The sequence below is a fragment of the Buteo buteo genome, chromosome 21 (genome assembly GCF_964188355.1).
Source record: "Buteo buteo chromosome 21, bButBut1.hap1.1, whole genome shotgun sequence".
NCBI lineage: Eukaryota > Metazoa > Chordata > Aves > Accipitriformes > Accipitridae > Buteo > Buteo buteo.
Window position 1 is genome coordinate 14619881 of NC_134191.1, and position 20861 is coordinate 14640741.

Consider the following 20861-nt stretch of genomic DNA (forward strand, 5'->3'; position numbering starts at 1 on the left):
CTGCTAATTAAATAAGAAAGGCTTGTCTCCATGCTTGTTAGGTTAACTCAGCAGGGATATTGCAAAAGCAAATTCCTCCCAGCAAGTGTAATTAGGGGGCCGGAATTCCTCTGGTTCCTAGTCCTTGCTGCGAATCCTGCTAAAGCCATCAGGTGAGGACATGGGGTGAAGGGGCGAGGGGGGAACACGTAAGTCCTGTGCAATAACAACTCCCCTCCCGGAGTGGCAAGGATTTCGCATCAAGGCTTGACATTTTTCTCTCTGATTATTCCAGGGTGGAAAATACTTGTTGAACAAAACAGGCTCCCTCTCTGGGCTAGGTCACAGGGCTGCTTCCCCCAGGTCAACATAGTTGTGTTGGAGGTGGAAAGAGGACTGCGAGGGGTCTGGGCAGGGCACCAGCAGCTCCCAGCCCACAGGATTTGGGAGGTGTCCGTGCACAGCGTGGCAATCCTGGATGGTGCTGCGGACCTGTCAGCAATCTGCCTCATCTTCCTTACCAAGGGGTGCGTGGCTTTAGCCCAGCACATCACTGCAGCGGGACGTTTCGGGGCTCGCCTGGCGCATCGTCGCAAGCGTTGCTGTGTTTGTGCCAGTGCTGCCTGTGCAGGCAAAGGAGGATGCTTATGGGGGGCAGCACTTGAAGATGTGTCTCGCCTGGCACTGCGGGATACCAGGTACCTCTGGAAACACAGGGACAACGGGAGTTAGGTGGCATGGGTGGAAGGGGAGAACCCAGGGCTGGCTGGAGGGGATGGAGGGCACGGATGGAGGGTGAGGGGTTGGGAGAGGAAATGTGGGGGGAGGAGAAAGGGTGAGCCTGGGACCTTAAAGAGCAATTAGTCAAAGCTGAATTGTTTTTCTAAACTCTTAATGAAAACAAAGAGTGGGGCATGGCCCAGATGGTGCCAGGGGATCAAATAAATGTCGCACTCAGGAAGCAGCTGCTACTGGGAATGTTTCCTGCCAGCCCTGCTGCTGCTCACAGCCACTTTTATTATTTGTTATTTTTCAGGACTGCAGCTGGGGTTTCCCTCCAGCTGTGTGGAAATATGCTTAAGGCTGGTCCATGCCGTGAGGCAAAGGGCCTGCTAGGGCTCATCCCTGGCCGGTGGCAGCAGGCGGCCCCAGGGCACGCAGCCTCCCTGCCCAGCATCTGCAGCCACCCTTCTCCAGGGCAAGCCCTCTGATGGAGTGGTCTTGTCCTACGGCTCCCTCCCAGCTCAGTCCAGCACCATCCCTGGCTTATACGTTGTGTGCCTTTATCTTGTGTAGGGTTTTATCCAAGGGCTTTGTCCTGTTTCCCTGCCCCAATCCAAGCATCTGCCACTGGAGGTTCAACCTGTCCCTGCTCCGTGTGGTTGGTACGAACAACCAGAAATCAAGAAATTTGACAAAAATGAACGTTTTGGGTGTTGTTTTCATCTGCCTGCTGCTTTTTGCAGCCAGAGAGGGTTTTTTTCTGTAATCCCAAGGGATAAAATACCTTTGTTTTTAGGAAAAAAATAAATCTCAACCAAACCAAAGGTCCCCTGACTCCAGCAGCTGGGATTTAAGAAAAATACCAAACCCAGTCAGATTAGCTCACTAGCCATGAGCTGGCAGCCATGGGCATTGGTCAGCCTGAGAGCTGGCAAAAGGTAGCTGAGAAGGGACGTGTGGGCTGAGCAGATCATGGAGGCTGGTGTCCCCTTGGTGGAAGGGATGGTGGCTGAATGGAGGGGGACTGTGCCCTGTCCCCCACACTGGCTGGTCTCATCCAGTCCACCAGCAGCCCCCCTGCTCCCTTTTTGGGGGGCACAAGAGACCTGACTGTCTCATGCACGCTTTTCTGTGCACATCAGTCATGCAAGCTCAGGTTGTGCCAGTCCCACAGATTTTCTGGGCTTTCCGAGGCCTCTGAAAATGTGTGTGCAAAGAGCTGACCTGGTAGAGAAAAGGGCCGGTCAGTGCTACCATGGAGGGAAAGAGCACAACATGTGTTCAACCTCTTATTAGTCAGCAGAGACTCTACAAGGGGCTGTGCTTTTGTGGCACAAAACAGTTGGAAAGCTGGCTTTGTAGGGCAGCTGCTCCCAGACCAATGTGCTTTTAACACATAAGGATCATGGTGGGTTTGTGTATATTCAAGTATTTTACTGGGAGATGAGATATAGGGACCACTCATGTCCCTCCTGAGGATTCGTGTGCTCAGCTCCTGTCGCTTGCTTTTTATATGTGGAAAAAATGTCAAACATGCAATGTTATGGTACAGGCTGATCTCTAGAGGATCTCATTTGCCACCCAAGCCCTTCTCTGTGTGTCCAGGAGGATGAGCATGGATGGTTTGCTGAGGCTGGTGGCTGGCTTTCATCCGCTGTTCCTGCCCAGGGTGGGATCAGATACCTCTGAGCAGGCTGCTCCACTGCTCAGGGATGGGGATTGCCCCAGACAGCAGGTATGGGGGGGCCGTAGGTCCCAAACAAGGGGAATAAGCTGGGAAAAAGGAAGCAGCCATGGAGCAGTCGGCACCGGCTAGGACGGTGCAGGAAACCCCCGCGTGCCTGGGGTTCGGCAGCACAGCGCCGGTGCTGTGGTCTGGTGCGCTGGCAGGGCAGGACCCTCGCTATTGAGCCGTGTTGCAGGAATTTTGCTCCAGCCAAACCATCGGCTCTGGCTGTTGCAGCAATTTGGAGATGCCCGCTGCAGGTTTGGGGCTGGGTCAGGGTGGGGGGTTGTTTCCCGGCTGCGATAGCCGAGGCTTTGCCAACTCGTGCTGGAGGCACCACTTCCCTGCCCGTCATAGCGTGTCCCGGGATTTGCGGTTATGTCCTCAGAGCTGTTTGATCCGCTAAAATCACAGCTGATCAAAGGGGCAGTTTACGAGAACAAAACACTGGGTGACTTCCTCCAGTGGTGCCAGAGGCAGCCCTTTGGAGGCGAGATACAAGAAAAGGAGAAATCTTTTAACTACTGAGTGTCTTGGCTCTTCAGATAGCTGCTTCTGTGGGACAGCCCTGCTGCACAGCCCAGGCAAGAGCTGAGTGATAGAGTTTTTTTTAAAAATAAATTATATATATATATACACACACACATATATATATTCTGATAGATGACCTTGGATTTCCACTTCTACACACGCACACATTTAAAAAAATGTGAATTCCTGCATTTACAGGCTTGGGAGCAAGCTTGGCTGGTGCAGTAACTCAAAAGCAAAAGCCCTCAATAGCTCATCTACTGAACAAGTGCAGAGCAAAAGCCCAACAGGCCCATCAGGTTTGAGGTTTGCACATCAGTTGGGAGAGGGAAATGACAGCAAAAGTGGAGGCACCTGCCAGCTAGCCATAATCACCCCATTCCCTCTGGTCCCATGTTTCTTTTGATGAATGTTTTGGTTGTTAACATAGGATTTAATTATTTTTGCTCAGACAGAGGAAGAAAGAGCTAATGATGGCTGTCCTGCAGCAGTAAGCATGCAGCAGTGGCCATACATTGCCCTCCCGCCTGAGACATGGGGAGTGCTACCAGTGTGGAAAGAGGCTTGTCCCAGGTAGGTGCTGCCAGGCTGGATCTCTGCTGCAGAATCCCCCATGGTCCCTGTGCTGGGTGACCCTCCAAAGCTTCCTGGCTCTCTTTTTGGCCTATCTAGTGAATTGGGAGGTTTGCTGTCAAACAAGGGCTGTGTTGAGCATTGTTTCTGGAAGCTGGAGCATCGTCAGGGATGGTCACACCAACCCTGATGGTCTCCGGAGTGGACGGGATGGGCTTTTTGGAGGGATTGTGTAGGACTGACCACCACCCCAAAGGGAGCTCAGGTAGGGGTTCAGAGCAGCGCTCCTGAGAAGGACATTTCTGGTCTGTGTACTACCAGAACATCGAACTGCCGAAAATTGAATCAGCCCCATTGTGCAGGAGCGGGAGGAGACAGGCAGAGAGCGGAAAGTCACCCAGCAGTGGGAAGCATTAAAGAGGGCTGGGCAGAGGGGTGCTCCCCACCCGCCCTCCATGCTCTGGAAAAAGCCTGCTCCCCAGGTAGAGGAGGAAGCTGGCAGTGACAAGGCACTCCGGATGTCACCATGCAATCAGGGAGGCTATTTATAGGTCGCTAATTGATTAGGGCAGCCACAGCAGGAGGAAATGACTTTCAGGAGTGACAGAAAACCGCAGTGCCCAGCCAGCTTTGGAGAGGTCTCGGGGAGAGCAGAAAGTCCTGAAACAATCAAAACAGTTTGGAAAGAGGCATTTCACTGGGATGGCGCCTGACTTTGGGTACAGCCTGAAGAGAAGTTGCATACCTGTCTGTGCTGTTTGTGGGGGTTCCTCAGTCAGACAGAGCTGTCGTTGGTCTGGGAAGCCCCATGGAAATGCTTGTGGCTGTACTCTGCGCTGGGGCATGAGATGGAGCTTTTGGCTCTCCTCTGTAGCCATCCCCCAAGGAACTTTCTATGTCTTCTGAGCTCCAGTTAGAGGCTTTGTCCCCAGGAGGGGCTCTCAGGATTAGTTCATTAAAAGCTGTTAAGTAGAACTGACACCAGCTCAGAGAACGTCTTAAATGCCAGTTGACATCCTCCTAGGTGGGACGCTTGTCTTCCTTGATTTCTTGAGCAAGACGTGTTCCCTCCAGCCAGGGGTTGACCTCACTGTTGGCCATAGGGCTACTCAAGTCAGAGCATCTCAGAGCAATTGCAGCTTTTCCTTACAGCCTGGAAGATGCCAAGCTGATCTCAAGAATAAACCTGGGCAATGTCATGTGCCTGTGACATGGAAGAACCCATTTTCTGGAGGTCCTGATGTGAGATCCCAGCCTGCAGGGATGTGAATAGTGGGGAGCTGGTCCCGACCGTGCCGGGGCTGCCTGAGGCAGAGTGCGCTGAGCTGGTGTGAGCTGCAGGAATGCACTGTCTCCGAGTCCGCTTGTTTGGAAATGGTGCTCTTTTCAACGGTTCTGTTATCAGATGGAGCATTTCCTTCATCAGTGTTAATATCCATGTAGTGAAACAATGAAAGGGCTTCCTATCAGTTCCAAATAGGACGTGAAAAGCTCTCAGCGTTAAGAGTAGAGGATGCTGGAATAGGGCAATGGGAAACGCCTGAGTCACTGAAATGCCTCTTTGATTCCATGAGGCTGATATGTTCAAAAGGGAAGAAGAAAAAAATAAAAAGAGAGAGAGCAGAGCTAGTTAATGATCTGTGGGACAGAGGACAGGAAGGGCCAGCGCTTGCAGCGTGGGCCCTGCAGAAGAGGAGAGGCACAGAGGGATGTCTGGCAAGGGCTTTGGAAAGTGCAGAGTGCAGCAGGGAGCTGAGTGCAGTGAGCTGCCTAGTTTGTTTTCAGAGTCGGGAGGCATGATGGAGAAAGCCTTCCCCAGCCTAACCCTGTGCCTCTCTTCCTGCTGCCTCTTGGCCACTGTGTGTGCCAGCTTTGCCCCCCTTGCCTGAGCGCTGCTGGGCCTCTGATCCTGGACAGCCTGTATAGGGTTGTGCAGTCAGTGCAGCACAGCATGGGGCGAGGAAACAGGCCAGGGCAATGGTCTTCAGCAAAAATTGGAAGGGTTGAATATGTCCCCGATGCTCTGTGCGAGTGTAGGACATAGCGGTATCTTTTCTTCACATCTCACTTTTGCACGGGCAGACCCAGCTGGGGTGAAGCCGCTGGAGGGGCTGCTCTCGGGCTTTGTTGAGCAGTATTGGCAGCACCGCAAGTCTGTCCTGGGGACTCCTGGTGCAGAGAGGCAGTACCAGCCATCCTCCATCCCATGTGAGGAAAACTCGCCTGCAAGCTGCCCCTGCAGCCTGTGGGATTTAGGCTGTCAGTCCTGCTCAACTTGGGGCTGATGAGCTGCAAAACAAACTTTTAAATCACTGTGATTTAATAGTCCCTCCAAGCACTGCAGACTTGGAGTAGGGGACTGGAAAAACTGCTTTGCAAAGCACCCAGGGTCACCAGCCCGCAGCACAGAGGAGTTGACCCTTTCCATTGCCTGTTGTCCAGGCTGGAGGACGTGCACGGCTGCTTGTGCTGGAGCTGTGCGTGCAGGCAGGAGCGAGGGATTTGCTGAGATTGGGCAGCACCTGCTGTCCTGGGACAGAAGGAGCAGGATATCCCGAACCCACAGAAATCCCTGGCCTGGAGCAGGGCAGGCGGCCAGGGCAGCACAGTCACTGGCTGCTCTTCTGCTGGGACTGAAGGTCTCCCTGCCCATCCCCGCTGGCCAGGTGTAAATCTCAAGGCCACTGAACAAACACACGGGCTGTGACGTGTGCCAGGTCAGGGGCTGCGAGCAGATTTTTTGCTGTCACAGGAAGAGCTACAAATATGTAATTTGCTTTCTCTCTCTGTTTTGCAAACCATTCCCAGTCTCCTGCAGGCAAACACCCCATGGGGCATAATGGCAACTGCCTCACTGTCCTCCCTGGGGAAATTCCTCAATGAAATGTGTTAGAAACTGCAAAGAGAAGGAACTGGAGAGGAGGAGATCAGACTTACTCCTTGGTGGTAAGATCATTTGCCATTGCAAAGCTCAGTGAAAAGCAAACCCCTCTGCGCGCAGCAGGTTTCTCCCAGCCCTGAGAAGTGCTGTGGAGGGCTGTACCTGAGGGGGAGAGTTGCTCCCTGCTCAGGTTGGTAGAGCAGCGCACATCCAGAATCAGTCCTCTCCTGGCTGCATGGCCACAGGCAGGAGGTGTGGAGGTGTCCCCTTGCTGGGAGGCATGCAAGAGTCCCCATGAGCCTACTCTCCAGGGTTGTGTCCTGTCCTCCATCCTGGCTTGCCCAGGAGATGCATCTGGCTCCCCGCTTCCCCCACTCTGTGGGGAGACCAACCTCCGGGCAATGTGCAGCGCATGCCGTCCCGCTGCGGCTCCCATTCCCACGCGGGACAGCGCTGCCCTTTGTGACGGGCAAGAGGAGAGGCGATGAAAAGACGGGGGGGAGAGACGTGCCAGGGCTGGAGGGAGCCCAGTGCAGGGGGTGAGGGTGGCTGGGGAAGGCTCGCACACAAAGGGCCGTCCTGTCTTCACACCTGCAGGGCGGCCGGGGCGCTGACAGGGGGGATAACCCCACTGACAGAGGCATGTTGCTGGCAGATAGCAGCAAGGCGCTTCAAATAAAGGCAAGCGGCACGGTGACAGGAGATGTGCCTGGGCTTGACTGCGCAGGGGAAGGCAGCCGCTCTGGGCACGGGCTGTGGACAGTGCTGTGGACCCTGTGAAGGGGACAGGGGGAGGTCAGGCGGTCGCCTCTCCTCTGTCTCTACAATGCTCAAGCCTAGGCAGTGATTTGGTGTTTGCTGGGATATGTCTTGGCTAGCCTGTTGTCTGCCACTGTGGGAGAAATAGGTGGTCTGTGTGAGCAGGGGCTGGAGCCAGGGCTTGGGCGAAGACTTGGAGAGGCTCTCAGAAAAGGCTCCCCCCATCTCCACCTTCTTGAAAAATATACAGCAGACCCCAGCACATACATCAAGTCTTTCCAAGAGTTTGCTAAGTCCCAAATCAGGAACCACTGTGGGTTTCCAGCTACTTTTCCTACTAGTCAGGTGTGACTGTGTTTGAACCCACAGTCATGCGTTTCCCTTGGCTTTCTGTGTCTTGTCCAGGGCACACTTACACCCAGGACTGGAGGCAGTCCCTGGGTGGGGCTGGGCTCCTGCGGGACCCAACAAGGTTAAATTCAGATGGGCATTCAGCAATGTTTTGCCCCTACCCCGCTTTGGTGGGTTTCAGCATGGGGCTGTGGTGGGCACCCATCACCAGAAGGTGATGACCCCAGGCTACCCAGCCCTTTCCTTACAGTGTGTGCCAAACCACACTGCTTCTAACCCCGAAGTATGGACTTTGCCTCCGCTGGGAGAGATGTAGCCCGGGACTGTGAGGCTTCTCTCGCTCCCCAGGAGCCCTCGGGAGCAGGGAGCTCCCATGTTGTGGGATCGCCTCCCCTCATCGGGATGCTGAGGTTAACACCTCCCTTTGGTCCTGCTCCCTCCTGCCTGTTCTCACCGGTGCGGGGACACCTGCGCCCGCTTCTCACGCATCCCCCTGTCCGTGGGGGGGGGGTGAACAGGGGTTAGGGATGCTGGAGGAGGGGGGGGGTGTCCGTGCGTTCCCGGCAGCCGCCCGTGCGGGGCCGCCTCCCCCCGGCCGCGGGCAAAAGCGGGCGGATGGTGCCCTCCTGCGGCCCCGGGCCGGGCTCGCCTCCCTCCCGGAGCACGGCCGAGGCCGGGGACATCCCCCCCCCCTCCCCAGGCTCGTTGAACCAGGCTCTGGGCCGGGGAGTTTGGATGTCTCTTCGGTTCGTTTGTTTGTCGGGATGTTTTCCCTCCTCTGGCCTCTGCTTTTTCCCTGGCTTCCCCTCTGCTGAACTCCCACCTCTGTACGGCAGCCGGGGGACAGACAGACAGCCGAGACACTGCGCAGGCATCGAGCGGCTCCGGCGCTGCTCGGCCGGTCCCTGCAGCCCCATCTGCCTCTCCTGGGTCCCCCCCCGGGGACCCCGAGCCTGGCAGGCTCCCACCCAAGGGCTGGCAACAGACCCTCGTCTTGAGGTTCAGGGGAGCTGGGAGCCTTCTGGCCCTGCGTGAGCAGCGAAGGGGCCGTGAAGGGATGGGGTGACCCTGAGAGGGTCACCCTGGGGTGAGCTCTGTTCGGTCCTCGGGTGTCCCCGTTGCGGCTGCCAGTGTGCCCAGCTCAGGCCCTGAGCACGACCCGGCGTGTCTCTTTCCTGTCCCAGCTGGGAAGGGCTGGGTCCCTGCCAGCTTTCCTGTTTGCGTTACACCCCACCGCTCCCCAGCAGCCTGTCCCTCGCAGGATGGGGGGCGAGGGCAGCAGCGCTTCCCCGGGGTGCCCCCGTGGCTGGCAGGGCACTGCAACCCTGCTCCCCTCCCACCGGCACCCACTGCATCCCCCGACCTCCCGCAGGAGGGGGATGGAGAAGTATCTGGGCTGGGCAGATTAGCCCCTGCTGAGGTCCGAGCAGCCCCAGAGCCCCTTGCAAGCCTCCCCAAGCCATCAGCCCTTGGGGTTCTGGCCAGGGGGGGCAACAGGCAGATCCCAAGAGTGGCTTGCAGGATCCTTTCCCCTCCAGCTGGGTTTTGCTGCAGCAGTGGAAGCGGGAGACGATGGGCTCCCGGGGCCCCCTCCAACAGGCTCTGCTGTCCTGCCTGCACGCTCGCACCAGGCCGGTGGTGAGAGATGCCTCCTGGAGCTGTCAGGGGACGACAACGGAAGACAGAGGCTCCCAGCCCTGCCCCGCAGATGGGCTGAGGCAGGGCTGCCTTCAAAGCAAAGTGTGGGTGCTCCCCAGCCTGCCGGGATTAGAAAGTTAAGGGCTGGCATTGTTTTCCCAGGTCCAGAGGGGGTGGATACCAGGCAGGATTAGTCTGGCAAAGCTTCCCAATGTGCTCAAAGGGGCACAATAGGACCTTGAAGAGAAGAAGCTGCACTGATGACAGGCAAGAGGAGCATCTCTCAGCAGCCTCTGCCTCCTGACACAGGCGGGATGTACTTGGGGCAGGTGCTTCTGCTTTACGGCTCCGTCTCTGCCAGGACACCCTTCCCATGCGCCCCAGTCGTCCCCTCCCTGCCCCCCCCAGCACCACTGGTCCTGCAGGCAGGCAAATGGGGTGCAGGGCTCTCTGTGGCAGGGGGAGAGAAGAGCGTTGATGGGGGTGAGTAATCTCAGTGCTTCTCTGCTGCTGACAGCCCAGGTAACCCCTGCGAGTCCCTGGGGGTCTGTGCTGCCCGTCCCAAGCTGCAGACAGGGGGTGAGCCCCCCACCCCCAGGCAATGTCTGTTCATAGAGTACAAAGGTGCCTGTATTGAGGGCCAGATATTTGTTTCTCCAGTTACTGGTTTTATAAATGATATTTGGCTCAAGAGGAACTAAATGCACTGTTGAATCTGGGGGACTCTGACAGTACCTTGGGGCAGGGGGAGCCCACCTTGGCGTGGAGCATCCCCTGCAGCAGCCAGCTTTTTCTCAGGGCATGTCTCTGCCACCCAAGGCCATCACTGCCATCAAGGAGCTCTGGAGACCACTGAGATGATGGGATGCAACATGTGTGCAGATACCAGCAGAGCCTGGGAAAAGGGGAGGGCATGCAGGTAAACAGGTAATGCATGCATAGGGTTATTTCTTTTTTTTTTTTTTTTTAAATCATTTGCAATTGGGAGCAATTAGAAGCTAAAACCTGGAGAGCAACAAAACTCCTGCCTTGCTGGGTTGCTGCTCCCCAGGGCTTTCTTGCCCAAAGACCCACACCAGCTCCGCAGCAGCTACACTGTGCTCCAGTGCAGCTGTAGAAAGTGTGGTCGCAAGGGGACTGGCAACTCGTGTGGGTAGCCAGCTGCTGGGTGGCACCTCCTGCCTGAAAATGGGTCCTCCGTGGGCATGGGTGGGGGGCCCAGGCCTCCTCAGGCAGCTGGGGGACAGGTGGGCTGGATACAGCCCCAGCAGCAGCGCTGTGGGAAGGGTATCACCCGCAGGGTGCTGCTTCCCTAGGGCATAAGACGATGACCTGAGCAGGCCCAGGGCAGGGGCGAGCCTGTGCCCATGCATGGGATTTCCCAGAGCTGCTCTTCTTCTCCGTGCAGGCCATTTTGTACCTGCTCAGTCACGTTTCTTCTTACCAGATTTTTGCTGAAGCCTCAGTCACCAGGAACCAAATTTAACAGAAACATGTACCCGAGCAGAGCTGTGGAGGTTGGCATTTACTGCAGTATAAGGAGCTGCTCCATCAGTGAGCTGCAGTGATTGCCCGAACTCCTTGCTGAAACCACAGCTTTGCCCGCAGCACACAGCACCAGCTTTTGTTTGTCTGTGATAACTTATTAGCTCTGATAACCTGTTATGTCGTGGGGAACTTGAGCACGTGCCATCACCTGCCTGGCCCAGCTCCTCCAGCATGGGTCACGTATGGACTTAGCACCATCCTGCTCCGCAACAGCCTGGCTCACACAACTGTGTCCAGTGGAGGCAGGTCTGCTCTGTGCCGTGGATGCACCTGAGCTGCTGGGAGAAGGCAGACAGCCACCGCGGAGCCTCTGCCTTGCTCACAGCCTGCCATGTGCTATCTGAAGTGCTACAAATCAGGCTGAGAACCAAAGAGGCTCAACACACCTCGGGCTTCTCACCCACCTGGCCCCAGGATGGCTGGCCTGGAGCAGAGACACCAGACCTGGGCTGGCCTTGCTTTGGGGAGGCTGCGGGGGACCTCACTGTCGGTGTGGTCTCACGGAGCAGCCGGAGCATCCGTTAAGCTGCGTGGGGCTGGCATGCCATGTTTGTGAAACCTGCCGCGCTTGCGGTTGACCAGAACGCTGAAATAAGCCGGGCCGGAATTGGTGCACTGCTCTGTATCCTGATGTGGTGAGCAGCTCCGACCAGCAAGGGTGGGGGCAGCCCCACTGGGGAGGCTGGTGGCAATGGGACTGTGGGGGCTTGGCAGCACCGGCATGAGGACCGCACACAGGGCCCCGCCAGCGCCCGGAAAGCTCAGCCTGGCACTAACGGAACTGTGATAAAAATGAACGTGACCAGGACAGCGGCACGGGGGAGATTAATGTCAGATTGTCAGAGGGGAGGAAACTAAGGCGGACAGCACTCAAACAGATACTGGAGCACACTCGGGGGGCGAAGGGGGTAGATGCTGCTTTTCCCAACATTGCTGCATCTGCAGATCTGCATCCCCCCCTACAGCCTTTGAGGAGAGAGGAAGGCACAAAGGGTTTGCCTGAAGCATGTGCATCACCCTTGCCAATCCCTGTCCTGCAAATCCTCCCACCTCTGCAGGTGGGGGACCTGCCCCTCCGTACAGGCCTGAACACTAACATTAGCAGCACTTGCTGCCTGACGCATTGCTGCACATCTCTTGTGGGTCCCTGCCCAGGCCAGGTTTGCTAGTATTTCCCACCAGCAAAGCTTTGGCTGTGACAGGAGAGCTCTTGGCTGCAAGAAGGTGCTTCACCATTGCTGCCCACAGGAACAAAGCTCCCCTCATCATTGTTATCAGCTGTTCCGGCCTCGCCTGCATTGCCAGAGAAGCCTCGTTGTTCAGTGTCTCCCACGCTGCCTGGTCCCCTGGTACCACCATGGCTTCTCCAGGACCCCGCAGCTTCCAGCTGTGCAGGTATAAGAGCCTGTTAGAGGCCTCCTTTGCTCCATCACCTTTGGTGACCCCAGTGGTGGTTTTCTCTCCAGCCCTCCTTTCTAAGCTGCTCTGTCAGGCAACGTTCATGTCTGATGAGTCACACACACTTTCACACTTGAATGAGGCAATCCACGTCCCTACCCAGCCTCCAGTGCATCACCTTCCCTCCCTGTCCCCTGCTGTGCCCTGGGCTCTTCGTATGTCTCTCCCGAGGGAGTATCCAGCCCCTCAAAACCTGCCCACGGCATCATCCCAAACAAGTTTCACCAGGTTAGGTCAGAGGAAAGGCAGCCCCAAACCCGGGCTTAATTAAGTAGCCGCAGGAGCTTGGCTCCAGCGGGGCCCTGTCCGCCCTGTTCACACCTTCGCCCCACATCCCTCCCGCATCCCTCCTATTCCTGCCCCGCATCCCTCCAGCATCCCTCTCCGCATGCAGAGCGTGAGGTTTGGCTCTGTGCTGACCCGGCTGAGCCAGCAAAACACCTCAAACCCCCAAACCCGGGTGGGCAGAGGCAGGGGAACACGGTTCCCATCCCCAGGAGGTGCCTCCGCTCGTCCCCGCATCCCTGCGGCCAGCCCCGGTCGCGGTCGCGGTCCCGTTGCCGGCCGGCGGCGCGGTGGCCCTGCGGCGGGGCGAAGCGCGGGCCTGCAGGGACACCTGGTGGCTGCCAGCCTCGCTGCGGCCCCGGGGAGCCGGGACGGGGCCGGGGACCCTCGGCGGGCTGGGATTGCACCCTGGGGAGCAGGGGGCAGCGATGGGGCCCGCGGCGGGTGCCCGGAATCGCCGCGTTGAAGTGCTGGGGTATGGCTGGAGTGGGGGCTGCGGGGGCTCGTTTTAGGTACAGCATCCCCCGAGCAGCTGCAGCTGCTTTCTTTGCTGTCCTAAGAAGGAGAAGAAGGGGAACTAAAGACTTTTCCCTCCCCTGGGCTGGGTGAAGAGTCAGGCAGAGGCATTCTCCATCTCAGCCCCTTTCTAGTTTGGTTTCCTTCTCCCCTCCTTGCAGGTCTGCAGGGGGAGTGGACGGACGGGCCGGCTGCAAGCACATGCTCATGCACCGACTGAGCTATTGCAAAAGCGATGCTTGCTCCCGTTTGTGAAGTTGGAGGTGGCCAGTGCCGGTGTGGGAGCAGACAGTGCCAGGCACAAACAGCAGTGATGGGTGACAAACTCATCTTCTGTGAGCAGTGAATGGTAAACCTTGCAGGAGTTAGGAGCTGAGAAGCAAGTGTGGGCAGTGCCCCTCTGTCTCAGCTGTGCTTGTTCCCTCACCGTATCTGTTGGACAACCAGGGATGCTGAATGCAGGGGATGAAAATCAAAGTCCACTTGCAAGTCATTAGCAAAGAGCAAGGTTGACAAATTTTGGCACTGCCCTCCAGCAGATTTGTTGTCTGTTCATAAAGCTGCAGTGTGGAGGCACCCTGTGACATGGGTGCCTGGTGTCCCAAAGGTAGCAAAAGCTCCTGCCTGCTCTACTCCTCCGGCACCGGGATGTTCCAAGGCTGAGGCTACACCAAATTTTGTGGGCAGAGCTGGCCTGGGACACGGCGTGGCCTGTGCCAGCGAAGGCAGGGGGCACTGCGGGCGCAGGAACCAGCAGGGATGGGGTGAGGAGGGAGGGCAAGCAGGGTGCAAGCTGGGCTTGCTGCCCATGGGGTGTACATCCTCCTGAGTTCCTGGCTTCTGTGAGATGAGCTGGCTGCTGCTTGTGCTCTGCACTCACCACCTGCAGAGGCAATTCTATTCCCTTTGCCAGGGTGCTCTCGGTCTGTTGGCCAGGATAAAGCAAAGAGGTTTTTGCATCCACCCACCTGCTGGAGACCCACAGCCTCGCTGAGAAGTGAGGTTCACTCATTCATTTATCTGGACGATGCTGAGTCTTTCTGCTCCTGCAGCTCTGTCCCACCAGCTCCTTTCCAAACAAACCAGTTTTTTATATATCCCAAACAGCAGCCCCTGCTATCAGGGACCAACTTCTCCAGGACAGTGAGTTCTGTTAGGATGCTTGCTCTGATGCTCTGGTTCTATTACTCCTGTTTTAGCTTTAGCATCTAAATAATTTGCCTCCCCAGTGCTGGTACTTGCTTGATCCTCCATACCTGAGCTCACACCTTGTCCCTGCTAACACACACCATGTAGGTTTGCTCTTTCAGCACCACCTCCTCTAAATCCTCCTCCTTGGCCCCCTCTGAACGCCTCCAGCTTGTATGATCTCCCCTGGTACCAAAGGTTACAATAAAAGTGTGTTGGCATAAACATCAGTCCCCTGAACAGCAGGGAAGTGTGGTCTTGCCTGCTTGGGACCCTATGGCAGCAGCAGCATGGGGTAGGGAGCAGAGGTGTGTTCCCAGTGACTGGCCACAGGTTTGTCCTAGTCCTCGCCAGCATGGAAGGAACAGAGGTAGGGGGGACAGGAATGAGTGCCCTTCCACAGCAGGGCGAGGAGGGCTATGCTTCTGTTGCACAGCCCCCGGGGCAGCTGGATGAACCAAGTGCCTGCTGGAAAATGACCCTTGGAGGAAAATCCACCCAGGGATTTTGGTGGCAAGTTGCCTGTGACCCTCACCCTGAGCAGCTGGCTCTGGCTGAGGACCAGCCTGCTTTGCAGGAGCAGCATCCCCCAGGGGCTAGCCCTGAGCTCCTCATTGCTATTTACTTCACCAGTCCCTTTTTCTCTTTGCATGGCAGGTTTACCAAAGAGGTGCCGAGCATCGCCTTCCCCATCCCTGCTCTGAACTGTTGCCACCGTGATGCTGCTCTGTGAGTACGAAAATTTCACCCTGGAGGCTATTTGGTAAGCCAGCATTTCTGGTCTTCAGTCTGAGCCCAGCAAGCCCTGGACCGCTCCAGTTTTGACCAGCTCAAGAGTCAGAAGGCAAGAAGTGCCTGGGACCTTTTTGCTTGTGTACCTGGCTGAGAGCAAAGACTCGTCCTAATGACGAGCACTGGGGCAGAGCCTTGCACAGACGCCCAGTAGCCTCGCACAGCCAGGAGCTGGGAAGGATGGGGAGAGAGGATCAAGTTGTGTCCCCAGCGGATGGATGTGACAGGGCTGGGTGATCAGAGGCACGATGACACGGAGGCAGCCAGCAGAGCCCAGGTGCCTGGACCAATATCTCTCCTCTCGGTGAGGAGGGACCCAATGTGACGTGCTGTGTGGCTGCTGCTTTAGCCGTGAGCTTGCTGCTTCTCTGTTGTCTCCCTCTGTGCTCTTGGAGGCATTAGGAGAGGGGTCCTCTCTTTTGAGTCTCCCATGCCGTGCCAAACTCAGAGGTATGGGATACTCTTGGGTTGCTGTTCGCTCAGGTCGGCTTTCCCCAGCCTGTGGCTGTAGGGTTGATGCAGCCGCATCCCTGCTGGCCAAGCGATGCTCTGCATCTCACGGCTGTGCCACGTGGGCCGCTGCCACGTGCAGCCCTCGTGTCCCCATGGAAGGAGGATGCTCCCCACCGCCTGTGGAGCCCCTGGCGTAGCAGGGGCTTCAGGCCAGGCACCACGCAGAGCCGTGCAGGTGGCACCTACCAGGGACATCCCCTGAAGCCGGAGCCGTCAAAGCCAGGTCTCACCCACCACGGCACGCAAGGCCCGTGCCAACCGTGTGGTGCTTCTCCAGCCGTGATGCGCGCAGCCGCTGCCTTCGGGAGGAGGAGGCAGCTCAAAAGTGCAACGTGGCGCCTGGCGCAAGATGGCGGCGGGGCTGGGTGGGAAGGATGGGGGTCCCGGCGGGCCCACCGTGGCCCCAGCGGGGTGGGCTGCCTCGGCCATGCCTCGAGACCCTGGGGCGGCCCCGGAGGAGCTCCCTGGGCCCGGGGGACGTTTCCTGTTTGCTGCCCGCGCTGAAGCATCGGCCCTTCAACCGCCGCCAGTCCTCCGCTTCCGGCAGGGGCTCCCGCCCGGAGCCCCCCTGCACTATCAGCTCGCCAGATGCCTTTTTCAGGATACTGTGGTAAAACTGTGCCGGGCAGGCGCTGTCATTTGGGGTTTTCTCTTGTGTCAGCCTCGAAGACAAATTGGATGAGGAGGAGCGAAAGGGGGGGGAAAGAAAAAATAATAAATTTAAACCAAAAAAAAAAAAAAAAAAAAAGAAGGGAAGAAAGAAAGATGCTTGCCACCATCCCCAGCCAGGGCTGGCCCGCATGTCAGCACAGCAATGGGTCCACCAAGCGGCGGGGCCAGCGGAGGGCCTGGGCTGGGGCAGGCTGAGGTGGCCAGCATGGCGGTGGGGTGGCCGGCATGGCGGCGTGGCCTCCACGGGCGGTGTCGGCCTCTAGTGGCGGCGGAGGCAGTGAGGTGCCATGGTGGCACCGTGGGCCCCATAGGCCCCACCAGCGCCATGGGGACCTTCTCCCATCCTTCCTGGCACTGCCACCCGCTGGGACATGGTCCTCCTTCACTGGGACGTGGTCCTCCTTCACTGGGACGTGGTCATCCTTCACTGGGACGTGGTCCTCCTTCACTGGGACATGGTCCTCCTTCACTGGGACGTGGTCCTCCTTCACTGGGACATGGTCATCCTTCACTGGGACGTGGTCCTCCTTCACTGGGACGTGGTCATCCTTCACTGGGACGTGGTCCTCCTTCACTGGGACGTGGTCCTCCTTCACTGGGACGTGGTCATCCTTCACTGGGACGTGGTCATCCTTCACTGGGACGTGGTCCTCCTTCACTGGGACGTGGTCCTCCTTCACTGGGACGTGGTCCTCCTTCACTGGGACATGGTCATCCTTCACTGGGACGTGGTCCTCCTTCACTGGGACGTGGTCCTCCTTCACTGGGACGTGGTCCTCCTTCACTGGGACATGGTCCTCCTTCACTGGGACGTGGTCCTCCTTCACTGGGACATGGTCATCCTTCACTGGGACGTGGTCCTCCTTCACTGGGACGTGGTCCTCCTTCACTGGGACATGGTCCTCCTTCACTGGGACGTGGTCCTCCTTCACTGGGACGTGGTCCTTCTGGTGCTGCTGCCTGGTGGGACGTGGTCCTCCCCTGGGACACGGGCCGCCCTGCGCTGGCAAGGGAGCGGGAGCTGCAGGAGGGTGTATGAGATAGCCCAGCCAGCCCTCAGCCAGCAGCAGCCCAGGGTGACCCCAAAACAGCTGGGTCCGCCCCGGGCCACTGGTCTGCAGCCACCAGGATGGTGCTGAGCAGCTGCCAGACTGGGCAGACTGGGAGCCGGGCAGCACCACTGGGGACGGAGGGAGGGAAATGGTGAAAGAACACATGGGGAAGTCTGTGTGTCCATCTGCAGAGCCATGCAGGGGGTTGCTGCCGGGTCTGCCATGGGGCTGGGGTACCCAAGGTGCTGTGCCCCACTGCTGGGGATGGTCCGTGGGCGGACGAAAGGGACAGACCGTGGATGCTGTTTAACCTGGGAGCTCACCAAAAACCCCTGTGCTGGTTCAGGGTGCGCACGTGGGTGTGCGTGCAGGTGTGCGCTCCCTGAGGCTGTAACTCAGCAAGTAGCATTAAAGCACGTCTGCTCGCATGGCATTCGGCGTGTGCTCCGGCTCTGCCTCCCTGTGAAGTGGCGGCGTCAGGTCAGGAAGAGGCATTGCTAAACCAGGTGTACTTTTGGACGTGCTTCGTCGGGGCGTATGGAGACGTGGCACCCCCCCAGGGCTGACCGCAGACCTGCCGGATTTACTCTGAGTTAAGCCCAGTGATTTTACTTGGTTAGATGAAAAAAAAAATAATAAAAAAACGGTGGCTGGTCTCTGTGGAGCAGAGGGGAGGTGTCAGCACAGGGAGGTGAGACAGGGTTGATGGTGCAGAAGTAGTACTGGGCTATCCCCACCCACGGAGGATGGATGGGGGCTGGCTAGGGCTGGAGGGTGTGGGTGGGAGTTACAATGCACCTGACTATAAAACCCAATTTTCTCTCCAGCCCCTGAGTTCGAGCATCCACTGGAGGATGTGTTGGATCTCCTGGGTAGGTCTTCAGTTCTGTAGTTTCCTTTGCAGGACTGTAAGTGAGAAGACAAAGAGGCAGAAGTTGTTCTCTGGCTGCCGGGGACCCCCAGGAGAAGCTTTGGGTGTGGGTAGCACCCTGGTGAGAAGGGGAGCTGCGGGGTGCAGGGAGGCAGGGGTGAGCAGCGGGGAGGCAGGGGTGAGCTGTGTGCCACCCCGTACAAGTCAGGTGGCTGCACTGAGCTGGGGACCTGAAATCATGGCTGCTCGCTTTCGCCGGCAAATCTTGCATTTGTGTGGTTTCCTTTTCCTTTATATACTTTTTTTTTCCTTCTCTCTTCATTTTGTTCCCTGTGCTGTGGAGGCAAATTTCAGCCCTTCCAACCTTTTGGTTCCAAACTCTGCACAGGAGCAAAACTAATCACGGAGTCCCAGCAGGGCTCAGCTTTAATTACCCATGAGATGTTAATCTGCTGGAGGGTCTCAAGTGCTCCTTTATCCAAGCCTTCCTTTTCCTTCTGCTGCTCAGCAATTCCCCTGGCAGATGCCTCCCAACTCCTCAGAGCCTCCCCAGGCTATTTTTTCTGAACAAGATCACAAGTGAACTTCCTAGCCCAGAAAAGCTTCTGTGCAGAGCAGCAGAGACAAAGCCCAGTCCTTTTGCAGCTCTCAGCCCTCTGTGAGAGGGGTTTCAGAGGCAGCAGGAGGATGGAGGTTGTCCTCTCCATCAGCTTGGGATTCCCCCTGCCCGCCGGTCTCAGGTTGGATGGCCATGAGCATAGTTGAAGGGAAGAAGAGCCCTCGTGCCTGGATTCCCTGGTGGTAGTGCCTACATTCCTGCCCAATGTTGGCTGTGATGCTTTGGGAACCTGCTGGCTCCGGTTCCTCACGCTTGATGAGCTGCCAAGCCTGGAAGAAATAAGGGATATCCTTGGAAAGCAGCAGCTGGAGTTCAGGGAGATCCCAAAGCCAGCCAAAAATGGTGCCAGCAATGCCAGTCCTGGCCAAGGACCTGTTGGATTGGCCCTGGTGGCAGAGGCCGGCATGGTGACACTGGCTGAAGCGTACAGCGACTGTAGGAGCAAAGCAACCACAGCCTGAGCCGCATGGAGGAGGGACTGAGCTCCCTGACCGCTCTGCTGATGGGAACTCTTTCAGGCTGCCCTGCAGTAGCTCCTACCTAGGAAGTCTGTCCTCAGTAGGCACCTTGGGACACATATCTGGAAAGGGGCTGCTTCTCTGCTTGTCACCGGGGTCTGAGCAGGGAGATCATTTTGAAATCTCCTTGGATTCATTTATGGTTTGTAAAACCCAACCACAAGAAATTTTGAAGTCAGATCCCCTCAAGCCCTCAGAGCTGAGGCAGAAGATGGCAGGAGATCGACAGCTGACTGCCTTTCTGACTCAATGGCCTTCTCCCTCTTTTTCTCCCACCCTATGGATTGGAGGCTGCTCCCTTTAAATTTGGCAGAGACAAACAGCTACAGCCCTAATTGATCCATTTGCTGCCATCAGGTGCTCTTGCTCTGGTTTTCCCCCAGCTCGTGCAGATCCTGAGCTCCTGGTAGGTGCTGTGGTTTTTCCTCCTCCTTTTCTAGTTTATTCTCAGGAGTAAATTTGCAGGAATCCAGAAATTGCTCTGGTTTCTAGGTCACTCTGCTGCTGTTTGTTGAAAGGGTTCCCTCATGTATGTGCTGCTGCAGGCTGTTGTCACAGACTGCAGGTCCCCAGCTGCCCCTTTCAGGGGGCTCGGCAGGGAGGCTGTGTGCTTTGGGGTGTGAGGTGCCTCCTGGCTGTGGATCTCCAACGATTCTGGGGGTTGCTGGCACAGGGGAGCAGGTACAAATGTTGGGAACCACTCTGGGGGATGAAAATCGCCCTAGGGAATGTCACAGCACGTGTGTCTCCATCCTATTTCATAACCCAGTTGAAAAGTATGTAGGAGCCAAAGCCTGCTTCCCCATGGGTCTCTTGCCTGCCCCAAGGACACACGCTAACCCCCAGAGTGAGGACATCCCTGGGCCACTCACCCCAAATTGCCCTTTTCCTCCCTGTGCATGAGCTGGCCCTGAAGGAGCAGCACTGGGGGCAGAATGGGCTCAGGGTGCATGGTGTGGGAGACTGCGTCCACCCGGGGAGGGCAGCAGAAGGGAGGTGTGCGGAGAGGAGCAAAGCATCTGTCTTTGCCGTGGCTGTTTTATTCTCGGCCTCTGGAATTGGGGCAGCTTTCCTTGGGGACCGGAGGCTTTTTTTGCTGGGGCTGCCTGTATTCATCCTGTCTATTTATAGCTGCTGTCTCTGCAGCTGTGGTTTCCATTAACAAGCAGGATCTGAAGCTGCCCAGCAGCTATGAGGGCTGAGGTGTGTGCTGATCAAGAAAAGCCCCTTTGGACAGGGAGGGAAAGACACAGAGACACACCACGAACCCCACAGGGCTTTGTAATGGGTGCAACAAGCCCCACTGTACCCTCGGGGGTCTGGGCTGCTCACAAAGCCAGGCAGAAGTGGGATGTGGGGAACGAAGGGTGGCACTGCCTTTCTTCTGCTGGGGGAATGGTAAGTTAAGGGTGTCTCTGGGATCATCAGTTTGATCCCTCTTCTCCTCCCCTGGATCTGCCTGTGTTGGCCCAGGTGCAACAGACAGCCCCTGTCTGGCTTTGGATGCCCCTGGTACCTCCCCGAGTACTGTGCTGGTGTTTTGGCCCAATGGGTTAATGATGATTCATCTGATTTTAGCTGTTGGCCATCCCCACCCCTGGTCAGGCAGGACTCGTGGTTTCAGGGCTCCCAACAGCATCTGCACAGGGATCAGAGAGGCAGGGATCT